Source organism: Delphinapterus leucas, chromosome 2, assembly GCF_059928025.1.
Source record: "Delphinapterus leucas isolate spDelLeu-1000000601 "Yukka" chromosome 2, BTC_Dleu_Yukka2, whole genome shotgun sequence".
Taxonomy (NCBI): domain Eukaryota; kingdom Metazoa; phylum Chordata; class Mammalia; order Artiodactyla; family Monodontidae; genus Delphinapterus; species Delphinapterus leucas.
Window position 1 is genome coordinate 137,708,511 of NC_143130.1, and position 6,262 is coordinate 137,714,772.

General features: G+C 40.9%; 1 pseudogene; it reads right to left on the minus strand.

Moving 5' to 3' along the window:
• Positions 1 to 264: 264 nt before the first annotated feature.
• Positions 265 to 1,061, minus strand: LOC111173276 (charged multivesicular body protein 4b pseudogene; annotated as a pseudogene).
• Positions 1,062 to 6,262: the final 5,201 nt, after the last annotated feature.

Genomic DNA, 6,262 nt, shown 5'->3' on the forward strand with positions numbered 1-6,262 from the left:
TTTTTTTTTTTGGATTTGCAAATACAGTTTATTTTACAGAAATTCAACATTATAAACAGCAGGCACTTCCCAGCCCCCTAACCCCCTCCCCACAACCCGTACCTCTGGGTGCAGACCATGCTATGCAGAGTGAGCAGTGATGCAGCCGTATTGCTTTGGAGGGAGATTCGAGAGCGATGGAACCTGCCTGCACCACGGCCTGCCTGCCCCACACACGCACGCGCCTGCCCGCCTCGCAGGCCACCAGACTCTGTCTGGGCGCAGCCTGCGCTGGGCCAGTTAAATGGATCCAGCCCAGGTCTCCAGTTCCTTCATGTCATCGTCTTCCTCTTCCTTCTTCTTGGTGGATTTTGATGGTAGGGATATAGAGGGAACATTTGGTAGAGGGACTGTTTCCGGTCCACTGATTTCCAGCAAATTCTTGTCTAGTTCCTCCTGTTCTAGTTCTTCTAATTCTGCCATGAGCTCATCCTCGTCAAACTCTTCTCCAAACCCTACAGGTTTTGAAATAGCTGTTGAAATCTCTTCTGCAAGTTCCTGCTGGTCAGCAAAGTCCTGCATTAACTCATCAACTTTATCGATGTCCATGTTGTCGTGGGCAGCCTTCATGGCTTTGGAGGCATAGTCCATGTTCTTGAGAACCTCGGTGTTGGTGTTAGCATTCTCCAGGGCCTCTCGCTGGAATTCGATGGTTGACAGTGTGCCGTCGATCTGTGCCAGCTGCTTTTCATACCTCTTCTTGCGCTTCAGCGCCTGGCGCGCAGCGCGCTGGTTCTGGTGCCGTGCTTCTTGGCGGCTGTCAGCTCCTGCTCGATCTTCTTCTCCAGGAATTCCTGCTTCTTACTTAGCATCTCCTCCGTGTCCCGAAGCCTCTGGATGGCCCTCTGGGGGGTCGGGCCGCCCTTGCCGGCCTTACCCGCTCCAGCCCCGAACAGCTTCGCGAACACAGACATGGTTGCTGTTCGCCGCGCCGGCCTGCGCCGCCTGCTCCGGCTCGGCTCGGCTCGGCTTTGGCGCCCTCTCCCCGCTCCCTGCAGCCGCAGGCCTCTCCGCCATCTCCGCCCTAGATCAGTTTTTATAAGATAGAGTTTATGTTTTGAAGGCTTGATAGGATTTTGTAAAAGTGTCTGAGCCTGGTATTTCTGTTTTCTTGTTTTGTGGATAGATTTTTCACAACTGATCCAATTTTTTTTTTTTGGTACGCGGGCCTCTCACTGTTGTGGCCTCTCCCGTTGCGGAGCACAGGCTCCGGACACGCAGGTTCAGCGGCCATGGCTCACGGGCCCAGCCGCTCCGCGGCATGTGGGATCTTCCTGGACCGGGGCACGAACCCGTGTCCCCTGCATCGGCAGGCGGACTCTCAACCACTGCGCCACCAGTTAAGCCCCAATTTTTTTTTTTTTTTTTTTTTTAGTGCTATGGTCTTTAGCTTTCTATTTCTTCTTATATTAGCTTTGATAGGTTTTTGTTTTCAGAATAAAAATTCCATTTTATTTATGTTTCCAAATTTGTTGGCATGAAACTATTCACAGTATTCTCTCATGATTTATAAAATCTCTTATTTATCTGTACTTATATTCTTTTTCTTATTAGGTTGTGCTTTTTTATGACTTCTTAGTTTTACTTAGAGACATTTGCCTTGTACAGTCTTTGCAAAAGATAGCTTTTATTTTTCTTGATCATCTACTTTTTTATCATTGCAAATTTCTTAATTTCTACTCTTATATTTATTAAGGATGATTTAGTTGCATTATGCGAGTTTTTTTTTTTTTAATTGTGATTCACTTCTAAACACATTCTAATTCCATTGTGATTTCTTCTTTAACTCATGGGTTACCACAAAGTGTGCTTTTAAATTTAAAGATCCCAGGGAGTTTTTCTGTTATTATTTTTAAATTTTATTTGATTGTGGTCAGAAAACACGGTCAGTGAGATATTGATTTTTTGATATTTTTTTATGGCCTAATACATGGTCAATTTACGTAAATGTTCCATGTGGGCTTGTAAAGAAAGTGTGTTCTTTAATTGTTGGGGCATAATTCTCTACATGTTTATTAAATCATTATTAATGATGCCATTCAAATCATAAATGATCTTTCTAAATTTTTAGTTTGCTTGATAATTATGGAAAGATGAGCGTTTAAATCTTCTGTGATTATGAATTGATCAAATTCTTCTTGCTATTCTGTAAAGTTTTGCTTTATTTGGAGGGTATATTACTGGGTACAACTTATAATTGTTATCTCGGTAATTTTTTACTTTTATCATCTATTCTTTTTTTTTTAAGTTTTTTTAAAAATTAATTAATTTATTTATTTTTGGCTGCATTAGGTCTTTGTTGCTGCGCGCAGGCTCAGTAGTTGTGGCGTATGGGCTTAGTGGCTCCACAGCATGTGGGATTTTCCCGGACCAGGGCTCGAACCCATGTCCTGTGCATTGGCAGGCAGATTCTTAACCACGGTGCCACCAGGGAAGTCCCTAGCTTCTATTCTTAACTTCCTTTATTCCTTTTGCTTAAAGGTCTATTTTATGTAATATTAATATACATATGCCAGCCTTCTTTTAGTTATTATTTGTCTGATATATCTTTCCTAACCTTTAACTTCTAATGCTTATGGCTTTCTGTTCCATTTGAAAAATAACATGTAGCTACATTCTTTTTTAAAATCTCATCTAGGATTATTCCTTTAAGTGAGAAGTTTGGCCTATTTACATTTTTCATGATACCATATTATTTTGTACTTGCTTTCACTAGTCCTCTTTACACACCCTCTTTCACTTCCAGTTTTCTATTGGAATTGAGTGTTTTTTAAAAAAAATCTTTCCTCTCTTTAATGGTTTGGAAATTATATGACCTAATTTTATTCTTTTCATAATTATGGTATTATTTATGTAACAAATTATCCTAAAACTAGGCAGATTAAAACAGCAATGAACATTTATTACCTCACACAGTTTTGGTGGGTCAGGAATTTGGGAGTGGCTTAACTGGGTGGTTCTGGCTTGGGGTCTCATGAGGACACAGTGAAAATTTAGCTGGGGCTGCAATCATTTGATTGCTTGACTGGAGCTGCAGGATCTGCTTGCAAAAATGACTCACCTGCGTATCTGGTAAGTTGGTGTTGACTGTTGGAGGAAGGTCTCAGTTCCTTGCCACACAGACCACTTCCTAGGGCTGCTTGAGTGTCCTCACAACATGGTGACTGGTTTTCCTCTGAGTAAGTGATCCAAGAGAGAGTAAGGCACAAGCTAATGCCTTTTATGAGCTAGCATTGTGTGTCACATGCCATGTCTTTCACCATATTTTATTAGTCACCGATTAGACCAGTTGGGAAGGGAGACATGAATACAAGGAGGTGCCGTTCATTGGGGGCCATCTTGAAAGCTAGTGATAACAATTACCTTAAAAATTTTAACAAGCATGCTCGATTTAAAGTCTAAAGTTAATTAATGTCACTATGACATCTTGAACAATACATGGATCTTAGAACACTTTCATTATGATCACCTATTCTTTTCATTATTATTGCTGCTTTTATTGCGTGTGTGTGTGCACACGTGTATGCATGTTTATCAATGTTTGTTTTGATTTGCCCTCCATAGTTAGCAATTAATTTGTTTGCCTTTGTTTCTTGCATTATATTTCCTTCTGGACTGATTTTCCTTTTCTTCTCCTGTACTTTCCCTGAAAAGTCCTTTCAGTGAGAGTCTATGAGTGGTAAATACTTATAGCCTTTATCTTCTTGCTTCTATTCCCAAATTATTGTTCAGTTGTATATAGAATTCTAGGTTGATAGTTATTTTATCTTAGTACTACAGAGACATTATTCCATTTTCTTCTTGTCTCCATTGTTGCTACTGAGTATTCTAAGGTTAGCTATCTTTTTTTTTTTTTAAGGTAATTCTTCTTTTCTATGTAAAGCCTTTTAGGATCTCTCTGTCTCTCTCTCTATCTCTCTGTTTCTCTCTCTCTCTGGTGTTCTGCATTTTCATTACGATATGCTCAGGTATGGATTTATTTTTACTAATCTTACTTGAGACTCATTGTGGTTCTTGAATTTGAGGATTCATGTCTTTTGCTAATTTTGAAAATTCTCAGCCCTTCTCTGTTCAAATACTGTATCTCCCTCATTCTCTCTTGTCTGTCCTTCTGGAACTCCTAACAATAAAAATGTGGGAAACATGAGAAGTAAAGAAATGTTGAGAAGATCATGAGAAGGCCTAACATTCATCTATTTGTGGTTCATTCTGAGATTTCCCTCAGATTTATTCTTCTAGCTCACTGATTCTCACTTCTTCTGGGTCTAGTCTACTATTTAACAAATTCATTGAATTTTTTTAACAAGTAGGTGAAAATTTTATTTCTAGGTTTTTTTTTTTCTCAACTTTACCTATACTTTATTTTTCATAGTACCCTGTTTTTGTGATTTCAGTTCTTTCTCATATGATTTAAAATATACTTATATCACTGCCAGTTCTATTATCTGAATTTCATGGGGGTCAAATGCTGTGGGTTTTTGTTTTCTGTTTCTCTCTCATGTCTGCTTGACTTGAGAATATAGTATTGTTTATGACGAACTTTGAGTTCATCTCAGTGAGGTATGGTTGGGTTGAGGTACGTCTCCTGAGAGCAGGTGCTTTTGCCCAGGGGCTAAGAGGTGTCACTGGATCGTAGAGGGCTATTTCAAAGGCTGGCTACCACTAGCTGAAACCACTTTTTAAGTTGGTTTCTACATTTTGGGGCTCCCTGGCCTTGTGGTATGAATTCCAAAGGAGGTTATTTTCCCACCTAGAGCTGAGGAAGATTCAGATAAATTTCCTTATTATCTCTCAGTGTCATTGGGTAGATTTTTTCCCCTGGTCCTTCCTTTCACTGAAGATCACAGTCCTGGTTTTATGCCAGGGTCTAAATTTCAACTCCTTACTTCATGCTAGCCCGAAGTCTTGTCTTTAGTTCCTGTTTGGGCGTTAAAAACCAAGTCTTTGTGTTACAAAGACCTGCACTCTCCCTTTCTTTCTTAGCCACTTATCTACATATTTTAAATATTTGTGTATTTTACGTAGCATTTTAAGGTGTTTGTAGGGGGAGGGATTGCAAGTTAATCTAGTTTTACATCTTACCAGAGTAGTTGGTGCCCACATTACTATTTCAAGAAACAGAAGTCAAGTTATCTGCTTGCTCCTGAGGTGCTCTGTACATCTGCCATTCCTCAAGCAGGGAACAGGAAGGCTCCCAGGCAAAACTTGAAAATGGTGAAATTCATCTTTAGCACCTTCTCATGCAGAACTTTCTCTCCTAACTCTCCTGTCCTCTGTAGCACCTCATTTGTCTTTCCTCATTGTGCCCTGTCTTTCCAGGATGCTCCAGGCTTCTTCTGGGACTTGTCATTGCTGTGCTTTTCCCCCTGCTTTTTGTGGAAATGTGCCTCACCAGTATCTCTGCACCGTCCAAAGTGTCCAGGTGACAATTAGCTAATCTGATAAGCTCATTCATGCTAATGTGCTAATGAAAGAGGCCTACAGAAGATGGCTGTCCTTCCCCTACCTCCTAATCCGGGGCCCTTCTTCTCCTGCCAGGTAACATATGTGCATAGCAGCAGTGATCTTCTAGAGAGCGTGACCTGGCTGTAGTGGTCTAACCTGGAGGATTGATGTTAATGGAGTGAGATTTTTAAGTCAAGTAGGAGGGACAGCTGGGTTGAGGCAGGCAGGAGAGGGTGAGAGGCAAAAATGACCCACAGATCATGACACTTGAGTGTCTACTAATGTGGTGGGTGCATTAACCGTTTGCACACCTAAACTGTAAAGAATAAAGAGGATTTCTTAGAACATCCCTTTGCTAAATCAAAATTATTCTTATTGAAAACTCCTCTACCAGACAAGAACTGGAACTCAGCAAAACCACAAATATATGGGGTTCATTGCTATTCATTCTGATATTTTCATTTTGCTGAGTCTATGCGAAAAGTCTATACCCCTTGAAGGGGATGGTCAGGAAAGAGATGGGCCCTTGCATTGGAAGCTGGAACTTGCAGGGCTGGCTGTAGATGAATAGAAAAGGACTGGTAATTTGTTTTCTCTCTCCTTCTGGGCCTCATTCTCTTGGGTTTCAGTCTCTGATGAGTGAGGCTGTCAGCCCCCAGGAAGTGGTGCGGAGATAATGCAGGCTCATGGGGAGCTGCAACAGATCACATCTTTGAGCCAGAGAGAGGAAACTGTATATCCATGTTTCACGCATAATTCTTTTGTTTCCCTGTGTTTT